Here is an 18,028-nt window from a genome sequence, read left to right as displayed (position 1 = left end):
AATAAGTATAGATACTAAAAAAAAGTCTAAGTATACAACCCTCACGCAAGTGGAATATATAACTTTCGGAAGCGATTTAATTGCCCTCCCAATTGGCATTAAATTAAATTGATACACTCAATACCAATTGAAAATATTCGCTTGGATGTAATAATTTTGTAATATGTACGATAAAGTGAGAAAAATTTAACTAAATTATATTGAGATGTTTGTTATTTTTAATACATCATAACTAAAATATTATGAAAAAATTATGAGTAGGTTTATTTTTCAAATTTAATGATAAAGAAATCTTACTAGTGTATAGCTTTTGTTCAAATGCTTTGTTGTATTTATGAGTAAGAAAAAAATAGGTTCAATTTTTTTTTGTTGACGGCAGGCGTTGTTTGTTGAATCTGAAAAGTGAAAACAATCAAGAAGCCATCAAAACAGTGGGTGGGAAATGCTAAGCGCCCTTAGTGACAGCTCACTTTTGGAATTAACAAAAATTTGCATTTAATTTCTGTTCGTTCGATCAACAGAATAATTGTTTGATATAAACCAATATATATTTTTTAGTTAGAAGTTATACTAATTTGGCGTAACAAAACAAAATAAGCCGTTACCTGAGTCTATTAATATTACAGTGAATTAGGTTAATGAAAACGTACGCGATTCATCTGTGTCTCATATAGCACATGATAATTGTAATTTAATAATTGTATTGGAACAAAACTCATCTTTGCAATACAACGGTTATAATCGATTCAGAAGTGCACATGGTGAATTAATAAAAAATCAAATTTTAATATATTTTTTTAATTATTTACATAACTCAACATTCACAAAATGTATTTATTTGCCCCTATTAGTAGAAATACAATGTATAATAAACGTATAAATCTCCCACAATATTACTTAATAAATTAATTCAATTGCGTCAAAATCCCAATGGAGATAAGATTACATTTTCTGCTCAGATAATAATTAAGTGGGATTCAGAATTGTATTTAGAAAGTCTTGTGTTAGCGGTAGACCACATCTTTACCGAAATATCTGGCGCTTGGTTTCATGAAGCTAAACACTGACCACTAAAGGGTTGATGCCTCTGGAGAGTAATAAAAAACTGAGGAGTAAGATTTTCTATTCTTCGCCTGGGGCCAGCTTGACCCCGGTGGGGAGGGTTGGGAACCGCGATTCTACACGCCAAACACCTATACTAACCCACGTACCCGGAGTTTTACTTGTGCCAACTCTGCGTGACCACAATGTACAATTTCCGTAGAATCAATTCCATCCATTTGCAACTGATTTTATCATTCTTCTAGATTTTAAACATGCATTATAAATTATATCATAATTTCAGTAAACGTCTCCGTCTAACAAACAGTATACTATTATTTAACCAAACTATGTATATTCAATAATAATACTCAGGAAATACGAATGTAGCATTTTCTATTTGACATGATATATGATAAATTTAATATAATAAACACTAAAAAAACTTGAAAGATATTAACGCCATCTAAAAATGTCGTAGAAGAATATTTTACCTGAACGTGCGTAGTTTCGATACGCTTCAAATGCGCAAAAATTACTCTGGACGGATGTGATTTTATTTACACTTGCAATTATTCTAAACTGCATTATTAACATTGTCTGGCAGCTAAACGCCTCTCCGACAATATCTTATTTTCTGTCAAAACTATCGAACTTCATGCTATTTTTATAGTACACAATGTTAATACATTCATTACACATAGCATGGTCGTTAATAATATTGACTATGCGATAAAACTTCAATCGAATAGTTGATAGTAATATCGACGTGATTTTTATTGTAAAAATTGCTTAATTTTTAAAGCACATTTGTCAGAATACGATGAATATCAGTTCAAGTCCCGCCCACTAAAAGTATTTTATGTGTAAAAAAATGTATATTTTTGAGGATATTCCAAAGTATATATATATATATTTATAGATTAGTTTTTATCGATTGCAATTTCAATTATTACATCATTATCAAGAATATAAATCAAACAATTTGTCTCTGACACGAGTCGAGTTCTTCTTTTTATTCACTCAAATAATTGTTTCAGAAATAATACCGAGTTAATGAGTATTTTTGAAACCGTTTTTAAAACAATTAACTTTAGATTATATTGTCTTATTATTATTTATCAGAACTAATGAGCTTTCATGTCATCAGGCATTCATTACGTTAGTTTTTTTTTTTTTTTTAAAAAACCTCTATTTGATGAGTTTTTAATAATAAAAATATCTATATAGGTATCCTGATCCAGAAATGGGCCACCGTGAATTAAATCATTATTTCTCTGAAACTCATTCGTACATTCATTCATTACAATGGTGAAAGAGTACAAATCATGATTTTTTTTTCTCCACTACTGTGATATATTCACATCCTAACGGATATTTACCGTGGTGTAAAAAATAAGTAGCTGCCTATAAATCAGATGATCCAAAAGAACAAAATATTATTTTATAGATTGATCATTTAATATCATTTAATTTAATCGCCCACAATGGCCGAGTGGTTGCGCGTCAGAACTATAATATTGTGGTTCTCAGGTTCAAATCCTGGATTCCTTTGAACCCAGAGTATGGACCTAATAAGTTGACCAAGTAGTGTCTAACATCCATTTCTAGTAAAAACAAAAATATTTTAATACCTCCTCCCCTCTGTGGAGCCCCATATTATGATATTGATGGTAACATGGTAAAAATAATCATCATAATTATATTTAATTGAATAACTTAGACTAATTCTAAAGAATACACCCAATTTGTATTATTACGGATTATATTAGGAGATGAAGAAAAAAACTGGCAAAAATACAATTTTTTTTTTTATAATTAAATATGTATCTTAAATCTTGTTCATATTTTTTTAATAACACACTAAAATTACGATACTGCTGATATATTATTTTATTATATTGAAGTATAAAATATAGATAAAGTACCCCATCGCTATCCCAAATAAAAGAATCCGCGGCTCCTAAAATGCATGACTGCAAATATCTTCTTACCCTGAGGCTTTTAGGTCTTATGATGTTATCCTTTTTTCATATCTAGTAAGAAGATACACAAAAAAAGCTGATCGTAATACCGTAAACTGCTAGTATCTATGCAAACACATCGAATCTATTTACAGGATATTCCGAAAGTCGTTAAATATAACAAATGTTATAAATAATTATATTAATCGAATTGGCGTTTCCGTCGAAGAACTCTATAAGAATGGTTTTAAAATAAAGTTGTCTGTTAATTATTATACAATAATTGAGTTATAACTTATATTTTTGTTCTGAAGATGGGTTCATAGCCCAAAACAGCTGTCAACAAAAATAACAAATTTTTGTAAGTTTTGAAGATATTGTCTATCAACGCACCAAGTTCACTCTGTGTGCTCTTTGGCCACATAGCCAGAAGGTAAACTATGATATGAAAAGATTCATCGTCAGCAAAAACACTGAAGTTCAGTGCGGCAGAGTGAGTTTATGACGCCAAAGATCTATCAACATTTTAAGCTATACAGATGGAGCAATACATAGATCACTAGTGAGATTTAAGACATTTACTCAACAGTGAAACATACGAAATCAAAGACATAATAAAAGTGCTAACAGGAAAAATGTATGACTACATGTTATTTTCATAAACTAAAATATAATAGTAATGATATATTAAATAATATTATAACTTTAGTATTATATGTGTACATGTTATATTGTTCGGGTTTCTTTGATTCTGAAAAGCAACGCAGAATTTGTACGAGAAAAGGTAGAAACCGAAATTACGTTATCACAATGTATGCCTTGAATAATAATCTCAAGTAAGCCACGTATCACAGATAAAGGATAATGCATAATAAAATATTATACGTAAGAAATAAACTCTTATTGTGTTACTCGTAAAAGCATGTTGATTCGATTTTTTTTTGTAATCGTTAGAACAATATCAGACAATAATCATGTGATAACATTAAAAGGTATATCCATAGGTAAACCATATTTGATTTTGTTGAATGATTTTGATCTGGATAAATATTTACGTTAGGTACGCGTTTGTTTTTTTTAAATTCATTGATAACTCTCGAATTTGTATCACTCTATATTTTCTACTGTAACTGTCACTATTACCTACTGTCCAGATAATATTATTAATACTATGTAGGTACCAGTTTTTTTATCAAAAAAGCTGAGAAAATCTTATTGTGTAAAGATGAACTACAAATATTTAAAATTACACTAAGTCTATTTATTGCTTCTGGGGTCCTAGCAACTAAATTATTAATATATACGTGCGTTACTATAGAAATCAATATGACATTTCAGTATTATTTCTATCAAGTACAAATTTTTTTGATCGTTTAAGCTAGTCAAGTCAAGTTTATATGATTCAACAGAAAATTTAAAAACGTTGTATATAAAAAGTTCTTTTTATCTTGTAATTATTTATATTTATATATCCAACAACAACGTGTAGTCATTTCATTAATTCTAATTATTCTCAAAAAAATTCATGTATATTTTAAATTTGTATTTTATAGATGAAAGGATTGATCAGCTAACAATCGAATTTATTAAATGATTAGATGAAAATAATATTATAATTTCATTGAAATGAAAAATATTTACTACCTTAATATACGTCTTAGAGAGTAATTTTACTCAAAAACGAAGGAACTTTTTTCTTTGTGAGTATTAATAGATTTTATATTAAATTAAATAACAGCTAAACTATATAATGCTAATATACTATATTTTGCAATATGAAAACAAATATAGAAGAAAATAAACTTTAACACCAAAAGTTAAAAAATAGATCCAAGACGTTGAAGAGCAAAACTTACGACATCAATCGATATGCTTAAACCAATGACATTAATGTCATTGGCTGAAACGCAATAAACTTAACGTACTCATTAATACATTAAAACTACTCTGGATATGTATGTATAAGGATATTATATGGTTCATTCAAATCTCACGAATGCACTACTATAGGATACCGTGGTCAGATAAGATGATTAACTTACTTATCGTTGGACATTCTAAAATCGAAACAATAGAGGTCAAGTACGATAATTTTGCGTAACTCTTCCGATATGAATGATGAATAAATATTATTTATATAGTAAACAGATAGTAACCATCTCTTTTTACATATATCTTGAGACTGAGTGTAAGAAAGAGAATAGAAATAACACACTGGGAGAAAATACTACTTTAGATCACTAAGACATTTCAGATTAATACTCATCTAAAAGAAAACTAAAATAAAAAAATCGGTGTGTGTACTTATGTACGCGCGTTAGAAGTTATACTTCTTTGGCGTAACAAAATAAAATAATCGCACACCGCGTTAGTCAAAATTCACAACAACCAAAAATATTCAAACAGTTAGAAAATAGTTTTCACATAAACTAAATATGTAATACCAAACAAACGTAACGTACCTATCACATTTAAAAATATTAAGCTTAGTTTTGGCAGCTAATCACATATAAAAAGGAGTAGGTACAATTCACAATGCGAAAGAAGATTTTTCAATAAGCAAAATAATCCATACTCCTTATTCTATGGTCATTATGGTTGGCTCATTGCACGAGACGTCATGTTTCAGATCTGTCAAATAATAAAGTATGATATAAGATAGAATTGACGTTTTAATACCCCCATATTAATAAAAACTAGAATAACGGAGGGCCGCTTATTGGAGTGCCGCTGGTTTATTTTTAGACACTTTAACTTATATCACTAAATAAATTATTTAATTATTTCTCGTTGTTTTCATTTTATTTTGGCCAACAATAATAAATTCGTTTTCTAGGCAACGGAACAATTCTTCTTACATATAATTATAAATTTGCTGCCTATGTAACGGAACAATTATAAACTATATAATATTATACTGTATAATCGTCACGATTGCAGTATCATACTGTGGCGTAATGGCAGTGCGATCGGCTGATAACCGAATAATCGTGGTTCGACTCCAATCGAGTGCATTTATTTTTGTGTGAAAAAATAAATTATGTGTTACATGTCACACGCCAAAAATACACTCTGATCTGATTTTCCAAATGCGCTTAAAAAGTATAACTTAAAAAATTACCAGAATATGTATATATTTTAGTGTAGTTTTTTAATGGTTATACATTTGAATGTTAGTTGAATATAAATTATAACTATCGAAGAAGTTATCTTTAATTTTGAAAAAATATGAGCTTGTCAAAATGACATATGTATGTAGTACCATATCAAAATGAGTCAAAGTGGTATTGTTCAAAACTCTGAATCTATCCATATTTCTTTATTTTTTTGAAAAAGAACTACGTAATATTGGTAACTTAGAAATGCGGCGTTGAATAAAAAATACCGGCTCTCTAATATATATATATTTAAATATTTCTACAACTCTTTGGCCACATAGCCAGAAGGAAAACTATGATATGAAAAGATTCATCGTCAGCAAAAACACTGAAGTTCGGTGCGGCAGAGTGAGTTTATGACGCCAAAGATCTATCAACATTTTAAGCTATGCAGATGGAGCAATACATAGATCACTAGTGAGATTTAAGACATTTACTCAACAGTGAAACATACGAAATCAAAGACATAATAAAAGTGCTAACAGGAAAAATGTATGACATCATGTTATTTTCATAAACTAAAATATAATAGTAATGATATATTAAATAATATTATAACTTTAGTATTATATGTGTACATGTTATATTGTTCGGGTTTCTTTGATTCTGAAAAGCAACGCAGAATTTGTACGAGAAAAGGTAGAAACCGAAATTACGTTATCACAATGTATGCCTTGAATAATAATCTCAAGTAAGCCACGTATCACAGATAAAGGATAATGCATAATAAAATATTATACGTAAGAAATAAACTCTTATTGTGTTACTCGTAAAAGCATGTTGATTCGATTTTTTTTTGTAATCGTTAGAACAATATCAGACAATAATCATGTGATAACATTAAAAGGTATATCCATAGGTAAACCATATTTGATTTTGTTGAATGATTTTGATCTGGATAAATATTTACCTTAGGTACGCGTTTGTTTTTTTAAATTCATTGATAACTCTCGAATTTGTATCACTCTATATTTTCTACTGTAACTGTCACTATTACCTACTGTCCAGATAATATTATTAATACTATGTAGGTACCAGTTTTTTTATCAAAAAAGCTGAGAAAATCTTATTGTGTAAAGATGAACTACAAATATTTAAAATTACACTAAGTCTATTTATTGATTAAAATAATTAGAAGATAAAAATAACTTTTTAACCACGTTTTTTAAATTTCTGTTGAATCATATAGACTTGACAATTCTATGTATTAATATAAACTTTTTATTGTACTTGATAGAAATACCGAATAAATATAGAATACTGAAATGTCATTTTGACATTTCATATTGATTTCCATAGTAACACACGTATAATTATATTAATAATTTAGTTGCTAGGACCCACTTAGCAACTAACAATAATAACTTTCCATACAAAACAGAATTAACTAGAAATGCATTCAAGTCTGCTTAAAAATAGGAATGTAGTAGAAAAATAGTATGTAGAAAAATAGTATTAAAAGAATGCATTGTCGTCGTGTTCTGATATATTTTAAAAGTTTCAAATGTTAGGTAGTCGGGAAGTTAGTTAAAAATCTTCAATCGTCCAATATAAATCGTGGATAAACAAGAAAAAAATGTACTGGACACACAAGAAAAAAATAGTACTGAATAAAAAAAAATACGAACTAATAAAAACGTGGTAATAATGTCAATTAATCGTTTTTTCTTTCATTTGTAGCAAAAAATATTTTCCAGAGCAGCAATGATAATATGATAGCCCATTATAATCATAAAAATGTTAAGCACAGTAGTTATGACATAATAAATTACAAACAGTCAAATTAGCATGAACTTCATTATTGTAGCAATGTACAGAAATTATTAATGTCAAATCACTTTTTTTTCCTGGGTTTTGTAAATTTTTAAACCAAATAAAATATTTATATTTTTTACCCACAAATTTATATATGTTTTAATTTATTTTTATTATGTCCTGTTTTAGGATCATAAAAATAATTTCTCTTTTTATATGAGAATTCTTTAAGAGTTTAAAGTGTTTAGATGTATGAAAAAAACACCATTAATTTAGATAAATAGCTGTGTAATGATGTGAAAACTGGTACTAAAACCCTCAAAGTTACGCGATAGGTGTGTCCGTAAGTCAAATTTGCGTAAGTCAGGATACAGCTTTGCATATAAATACATATATATTTTGTTTAATTGAGATCAAGAACTAATAGTTTCGAAGAAAAATATATAATAACAGTGCAGTTCTTTGTGCATATTAATATGTACAAAGTATTAAAAAAATAAGGAGACCACAAGCAAATATCATTCCAAGTCCATTTTTTTTGTATAAAATGAACCGTTAATGTCATCTTGTGGAGAATTTTTTTTAAAAAATTCTGTGTAAAAAAATTTTCGGAAAAATAAATATGTGTCCTATAAAAACGTGTTTCTAATAAAGGTGGTCAGGGAAAGATCATTCCATGTGCATGAATACTGGGTAATATACATTGTATTTTTGACAATTGAGTAAATTTTAAAATAAATGGAAGTGTTTATTAATCATCTTTTTATGTTAAATAATTATAAAAATCGTTTAAAAATTATAGTGAAAGATTAATTGTAACAACTATTACAGAGTTTGAAACTTTAAAAATCGATTTACTCAAAATTATACAGATGTGACATAGAATGATATTTGCTTGTGGTCTTCTAATGAGTTACATAAAAAAGTTATTTCGAAGTCGATGACTACAAATTCGTCTGAGGAAAAAATCTCTTCTTTTTCTCACTCAGAATTTCTTCGTAGCAATCTAATAAGTTGTCTATCTTAATTTCTTTCATTGTTTCCATCTCTTTTAAAATAAAAATGCTCCGTAACTCCGAGTTGGCGTAAATCCTAGTAGCGTAAGTCGGGGTATTACTTTACTAAGTTTATTTAATTATCTGTCACTCATACTGGTTTTATCGTCAGCGCCTCAATTAATATATCTTTTGGTGTAAAAACTATAATATATACAGAATCCCTTTTAGGGTTTACTAATCGTAACTGAGCGGATAAAAGGCCACGGCTTTCAAACTGGGTGTTTAGAACTTACCTTTCACCCTTTAGTTGATGCGCACTTGTTAAAGAAATGGGAAATAAAAATGCTTACCTAGTTTTTTTGGAGGGTATAAACTAATAGACCCGTTAATACTTTCTTTCATATATTTTAGAAAAGAACATTTTGTATTATACTGGTCGTATACCAAATCGGCAACTTTTAATTATTAAACAATCTAATAAATTATTGTTTTTATTCATCGTATAAGACACAATATTTGAGAATGTAATATAATATACATATTGAATATACATAATTTATAAACATCTCATGCATAAACACACTAAAAAAATCATTTTGTAGAAAATAATACAACATGTATCTGCTGGATTCACGCCAGTATGCTTTTCCAATTAAGCTCTGGGGATCTTAGTTAATTAATGACGACGATTTTAACTAATAGCTATTTTTCTCTTTTATGACCTACTGCAAATTTCTTTAATGCACATGACGCGAAAGATTTAAAAAGGGGCCTCGAAACAGTTCGATACAGTCGTGCAATTATTATTCAATTATACCAAAATTATAAAAAATATCAGTTTCTCACGAATTGAGTATAAAATATTACCCAAAGCTTATTATAACGATATAACACAACCATTTAAACAGATTCGTACTTAGACAAAAATAAATAAACCACTTATATTATTGTGTGCATAGACTGTCATTTTCAATACATACATTGATAATTTTATTAGGTACGTTGTTAGTTGGAAATTATGGTTTTTACTGTATACTTATATCGTACGTGGGCCCCAAGTGGCTTCTGGTTTCCACGTCCTTAAACCTACCACAGTTTATAACCGTATTAAAATATCATCACTGATGATTGTAACTGTCAATTCTTGGTAGAAAGATATTGTATTAATTGGAGGTAATTTAATAACTAGCACGTATCATTTCAGAATTGGTTTCGTCTACCTCAGTATGATATTATATGCCCAAAAATACCCATAAATGCATAATATTTTTATTAGAATATATCTATTTTTTGTGTAAAATTTATCGGTTTAATGAGTTATCATGGTTACAGTAACGCAGTAAAAATCACCCAAACGTGCCCGGTCCTAATTATTCTCGATGAAAGCGGATTGGTATTAAAGTGATAATAATGAGTCATGCTAAAAACGATGATCCCAAGACGGTGGCTGAAGCACACGCGCCCACAGTGGGTAGCGGCGGGGCCATTAGTTTCGACACTGATAAGGTGTGTCAAGTTACCCCAGGGTGGCGCGGTGCGAAACTGTTTTCTCGTTTGGGGGTGCTAAGTAAAAAGGAAACGGGTCTCGTTAAATCAATATTTCTACCTTGCGATTTCCTTCCTTCATTATGCCACCAAAGCGAGCGCCAAATTGCTACAAATTGTGTTTTCGATTGCTCCAACGTATGGTAGGAAAATTACATTGAATTTTAGGTTCAATTGATTGTGGCGGGCGAGGGATCTCTGGGTTCGTAATTTTGTTTGTATTGTGTGCAGCGATTGCTTTTGCTCTTATACCGAATGTATGATACAAATAAATATGTAAAACACCACGTCGTAAATACACCACGTTATAAATATATTAATATTTATAACACTCAATATAAATTTTACTTTTAAATAATAGTAATTCTTTACAATTCTAATGGATTTAAGTTTTATACTGTTCCATTTAAGTCGTTTTTTGCGACCCGGATTTCGCCTTTCGGCATCTTCCTAGACACACTGACAACGAACACTTTTAACTCTAAATTATATAGTAAATCAATACAATAAAATAAGTAAAAACTCCATTACCTACCTATCAAGTCAAAGGTCACAAAAAATACAATAAACAAATTATGAATAGTTGAAGTATCAGTAAAAACCTAATTAGTAAAAACCCTATCTTATTAATAAGTAATTTACAAGTTTAAATAATATCCATTTAAAATAAAATTTGTTCAATGATTTTTGATTTGCAACTAATGATAACAGGTTCAACTAATAGTTTTAAAACTTTGCTTATTCTAGATTTTTTTAAATTGTTTGTATAGGTGAAAAATGGTAAATAGGGAATAAAATCTTTTTTTATCTTTATATATAATATAAAGTATATATAATATAGTTCTACTAAATAAACACCAATTCAACTTTAACGTATTTATATTATTACATTATATATTTTTCTTGATTTATCTGTCTGTTTGTCTGTCTGTCTGTAGCGTTCATGATAAAAAACAAATTTAAATGTGTAGAAAAGAGCGAGATAGGGAGAAGACGTATTAAAAAGTTATGGTGAGAAAAAATATACACCTAAACACGAAAATTCTAAATTTGAAAAACAAGCTGACACGCAAATAAAGGAATCATTTATTTTAGTCCGGTCGTGAAAGAAAACGAATGTTGCAGTACTAGCATATCAAGTAATTTATGATGGATTGACGGAAAGATATAAAAAAAGTTTGCCCTCGGATAGAAAACACAAGTGGTGTTTGATAAGAAATTATTAGTGAGTTATCCAATACACAATCATTCAAAAAACAGAAACATTACGGATGAGGAAGAACCGTCATCTAAGTGTCGCCGTTTGACAAATTTATGAGGTCGAGACACATCCAAGAATGTTGATAGGTGGCACTGCCACCTGATAATTTTTATACTGTTTTACTAATACTATATGTTGAAAGTACTTAGTGGAAATTTAATTACACTTAATTGACAAAATGTTTTGTACATTTGCATATTAATCATTTTTAGTGGACCACATTTTTATTCACCATTTTCAGCATATATGTATACATATAAATTATATGAACGTATGTAACTGACATAATATATTCACGTATATTTTTATATACATATTACATTTTACTAAATAAACGATATTGAAAACCAATGACAAGAAAAGGCACGTGTAATTTATTTGATAAAAATCACATATTTGATATCAAAAATCTGATTACGAATCGTTATCATGAAATACTAATAAAAAAATATTACCCAGAATTAAAGTCAACCTCATATTTTCTTCCCCATTAACTTATTTCATCGTATGATGTGAAAATAATCTTTAGAATTTATATACATACAATTTAAAAATATATATATATATATTGAACAAGCACGCGCGACTTCTCAGCAATATGAACCTGAAAATAATATAGGCTCCGCGATAGAACGTTTAAGTGCACATAGAAATGTTGGTGGATCAAATCCAGTGACGGGCATTATTTTTTTGTATGTATGTGAGATATTTTCCAATCTGATTCTGAGTATAGAGCTCAGCGATCGAATGTTCGACTGCAGATAGAAAGGTTGTTGGTTCAAGCACACAAGATAGTCATCTTTTCATGTTTCGTTTTTCAACTCGACTGTGAAGCTTTTTTGGATTTACTCTGCGTAAAAATGATTGACTTTAATCTATTTTTCAGTTTATCTTTTTATCTCTATTTTACAATATTGCATAACGATACGCATTAAGTTTTCCTCTAAAAAACGTTTTAACATAGTATTTAACATATGTCTATAACTACGCCGATTTGTTATAAATGAAATATTTTAACAGATAAGCTATTAATTGTTCAATATAATAAATGAACACACGAAATAAAATAGGCACGTTAGTGCCCGAAAATCTAAAAAAAAGTGAGTATGCATAAATTTTCTACATGTCTTCGCCAATATCCTGAATATATGTCTAAGTGCCAAAAAATGAGCTTCTATGGCTTTGGGTGTAAGAGGCAGCCTGATTATTTTTAAAATTGGCACTAAGTGCCATTTAGTTAATATGTGTCATGAGACTGAGTTTTTCGTTTTTGATATGAAGCGTGGCACTTATTCCTTTTTAAAGAAATTAGTGTTGTGGTTCTTTTCTAAAATATCGTTTTTGAAACGTGTTTTTCTTACAATGTTTAATTATAAATTGTATTTTTTTTTCTTCTAAGGACATTATATTTTATTTCGTATATAATGACAGAAAGAAGACATTTTTATTAACTTAATTGATTTATAAATATGATTTATGATATACCATTACCATCACACTAAGTATAATATAAAGCACTAAGTATATTATTCATAAAAAACGTCTCAAAAGACATTTTCCCTATCTTCCCCTATGGCATTAAGCAGTGACACAAAAAGATTGTATACCAAAATAATTGCGCTCGTCTCTTGGTTTCATGGCTGCTAAACAAAAGACATGATGTGAAAAGGAACCGATGATATTTATCATATATCAGGTATGTATTCGTATATATCACGTGAAAGGATTGTCAGATAATGCCGTCGTAAATCAAAAGCTTACTACGATATAATACTTTTGGAGTAGATTTAACTCTATATTGCTTTAGGAACATGCAAAGCAAAACTGATTTTTATCATAGACCTATGCTATATTACGTTTTGAAACCTCTTAAATATTATCTAAAGATACTAGTAGATATAAATATTTAACGTTATAAAATATACACATCTTCACGTGAACAATTATACGTAATATTTTATTCATCTTTTTAAATACTTATTATTATTATAAATACTATTTGAGGTTGTGATCGAAACTTTTCTCTCGAAAATCTCCAGAACTAATGAGAAAAGATCATTCTTAATTCTCGAGAAATCATTAATCAGAATCTCGAGAATTCGATAAATTCTCACGAAGAAGAAATAAATTTTAAAAAAGTACTCTTCATTTTTTCGAAAGAAATACAAATATGTTTTCCGAGAATTCTCAAGTTCTCGATAAATCAATAAAACAATCTCAAAATCTCAAAAAAAAAAAAAAAAATTTAATTCGATTATTCTAAAAAAGTCGAGAAATCACAAACTCTACTTGTTATCTATTTCGGTTTTATTACATACCTAATTAAGTTAATACTATTTTATTGAATACTGAATGTACATAAGATTAAATTTTTCAGGGTAAACTCTAACTAATTGTTTAGTAATGAGTCTTCCCTACTTACTGTTAATATTATTAAAGTATCTTTTAACGCAAAGGAGAGACAAATTTAAGAGGAAGACAACTTTTTGGCGGCATAATTTATTAATCTTTATTTCGTTGGATTGAAGAAGTCATCTTTAAAAAAGTTTAATAATATTACAGGAAGTTCATTACATCATTTGTAGTCGAATTACGTAAAGATAAATACATTTTTAATTAAAAGTTCTGTTTGAAGATATCTCTTGATTCTCTCGAGGTTTGTAAGTGAGTAACGTGGACTTAAAACGTGACAACGGAAAATTAATAAACATTTCGTGCTAGAATCTCAACAAGACTCCAAAATAATATTATCGAGATAATCTAGCATAATAAAAAACTCATCCGGTATTTTTTTCTGTAACTGTCTCCTTTTATTAGTATTAATTGATTCTATCGTATACCTAGACACAGTGTCATCATACACATTATACAGTATTGCTGTGATTTTTTTAATTAAGTGATACGTCGATTCTTGTATTATAAAAGTATAATATTACACTTTACATTTTTTTATTCTTAATTTGCTGTTCATTTATGTTTAATTAGAGTCCGTGAAAATAAAAAAAAATGAAAGACTTCTAACAACAAGAAATGTTTTATATCGATAGATTCGAATAATATAATATACAGTTGTGATCTATGAAAAGATAATCAATTTCCTGTTTTAATATAAAATATCAACAAAAATATTTTTTCATTGTAAATTTATTTTAAGACGCTTAAATAGATATATAATAATGCGCCGACAGTAAATGCTAAATAATAGTGGATCACTTATCACTTATCAGTAGAGAAATACTAAATATAAATCAACTATTTTTTTTATTCAAACAAATAATTCACAAGATTTAAGAATGTAGCATTCTTTTTTTCAATAATTTTTAATATAATGTAACATACCTAATTTTTAAACACTTACAGAAATATATAACTAACAAAAAAAAAATGAAAAAATACGACATCGGGCAGGTTCGAACCTGCGTCTCTCAGGATTCACGCCCAAGTACATTGACCGCAATGATATAGGAATCTTATCTGATTTTGACAAAATTTAACTAGAAATGTATATATGATTCGGACCCGGGACCCATGACTTTTTAAACCGTCACGTTACCGCCCGGTGCCAATATCCGGTATATTCTGCTCAAATTGTTGTAAGTTGACTATGTAAGCCATTCTAATACAGAGCGATAGAAACTTTCCAAATTGTTGTCAAGTATTTAGTAACTTTCTGGATTTCCGTTAAGAATTTTCAATATCAAGAAGACGGCGTAATAATATTTTTTGCAATCTGGTCTAATCTTACAGTTTTTTTAATAATATTTCTCTGTATTTTATCTTAAACCTTTTTTATACTCAAATAACTTTTCCATTTTTAAAATATAAGTATGTAATAGTCCTTTAGTTATATACATTTTCTGTTAATTACACCATTTCGATAATGAAATTTTGAATGGATTATAAGAGAGAGTTGCAGTGCCATTCGCTTTTGTGAGCGTTAATGAGAGATTAAAAAGTCTTTTCACGTTATTCGGTTTTTATAATTAAGGCATCTCTCTAACGCGTACGGGAGATGCTCTGCTACGTGATTTTAATGCCACGTCATCAACGTTTCTGTTCAGTAATAATTGAATTATCTTAGTATTTATTTAAAAGTCGTATTTATTTTATATACACGGAATTATCTAAGTATATCAATCTATAATAATTTATCTAAACATTAACGTGTTTAAAAGATCAAGGCGTACAAATAAAACAAAGGCATAAACGCGCACTCGTAGTTTTAATAATTAATACATCCTTCACCTTAATTCATATTCACTCCGGGTGATGTAGGTTTAAGTCCCATTTAATGAAAATATTTATTTTTAAAAATCAATTTCAATTTAGGCAATGTCTTCTTTATCGTTAAATCTACAAATACTTTCTCTAATCACGCCATATATTTATAATAACATGCAGATGAGGTATTATTTCAAATTCCGTTAGTATTGCGATAATTATGAATTCAATCCCGATTCAGTACAAATATTTTTTTAAAAATAGGCTTCACGTTACGAAAAATTGTGTAGGTATTTTCAATATATACTGTTACATTCCGAATCAAGTCATGTGCATTATTCAATACAATATTATAAAAAAAAAAAAAAATTATTACCAATTGCAAGTACGTCAAAACTAAAATTGCAAGACGTCTTTTCGCCATCTAAGAATCGAAGTTACAAAGTATGATAACCAGTATTGACAGATGTTAAAATGACACATGTTGCATATTATTATTTCATCGTGATTGGTAAGTCCATTCGTAGCTTAAATGATAAAGAATTGCCTGTTGAATATGATGGTTATGGATTCCTATTCGGTGTTTTCCATTTAAATATTAACACTGATGATATTCATAATATTTTAAAGTAGTAAATTTATTTTAAAGTTATTTTATTGAATATTTATACCACTTTTGGTGCCGTCTTTCATCGAATGTTGGTGACTAAATTTCAGTAGATTTCCTTTTCGTAAACCAGACGTATCATCTCTCTAATACATTGAATATTAAAGCAAATCCATGTAGAGCTTTTAAAAAAATGAAACATCTTTTCAGCAATCGAGACATAGCTCTACGGTTCGGGTGCTACATCATACATCATGTTGGTTTACGACGAATGAATGAATCATAAGAAAACTGAAAGCTATATCAACGAAGATTTTAACTTAATTTTGTTAACTGATAGCTGCTATCAAGCGCAGAATATTTATACTTTTTTTTTTTTAAATATAAAATAGATTTTAAATAACATATTTTTTTACAATTTTAGTGTGTTTTTTTTAGGTACCACCATGGTTACGAACGAACGTGTAATTTTTCTTTTAGACAATAAAAACAGTCGACTGGTTTAGCGTTTAGGTCAACTCGCAAAACAACAACTTTTATAACAAGAGGATTAAAATTAACGAAGTACGGGACGTCTGTGAAATGATAAATCGGGGATTCCAGGATTTCGTTTGAGCCGCATTCTGTGCGGCGTCTACTGTTTCAACAAAAGTATACCAGAGTGGTTCCTCTTCTATCGATTTAATTAAATCAGGAGTTATTCAACAGAACTGAGCGACAGTTTACGAGGATTTCTTGTTCAACATCATAATAACTACCTACGCTCGGTAAAATTCATTTTCATTTTAAATACTATTTATATATTTAAAAATATACATACTTCTATATATTATAGTTTTTCTGTATAAATAGTTAAAGCTATCATAGAATCGAGACTTAAATGATGCATTCTGCGTACACAAATAGCATTACTCGATAACAACGATAGAGAAAGTATAGCTTGATACATAAGTTATTAAGGTAGGTAACGTAAAATGTTATGGAGGTTATATTAATATAAGGTTATACCACTATATGGAAGGATCGGGGAATTTCGATTGCCACAAAAATGATGCTTGTGCAAACATTAGTGTTCTCGATATTTCTATACGGAGTCGAGTCGTGGACCCTGAAGGCAAGAGAACGGAAGGCAATTGATGCCTTTGAGATGTGGTGTTGGCGCCGAATCCTTCGCATTTCTTGGACGGAGCACAGGACAAACCAGTCAATCATCCAGAGACTGAATATAAAGGAACGGCTCTCGACGATATGTCTGAGAAGAATTCTGCAGTTTTTTGGACATATCGTCAGGCGCGGACCGGACAACCTGGAGAGACTGGTAGTTTTGGGTAGCCTCCAGGGAAGGCAAAGCAGAAGAAGAGCGTCTGCGCGATGAAGCGACCAAGTGAAACAGCTGGGGGCACCACCCATTCCGCTCTGAAAGAAGCGGAAGATCGAGAAGGATGGAAAGTCTTGGTCGCTCAAAGGATGGCGAAATT

Source organism: Rhyacophila brunnea, unplaced genomic scaffold (genome assembly GCF_057557595.1).
Source record: "Rhyacophila brunnea isolate RB1 unplaced genomic scaffold, BYU_Rbru_1.0 scaffold_1, whole genome shotgun sequence".
Lineage (NCBI taxonomy): Eukaryota > Metazoa > Arthropoda > Insecta > Trichoptera > Rhyacophilidae > Rhyacophila > Rhyacophila brunnea.
This window is presented reverse-complemented; position numbering follows the sequence as displayed.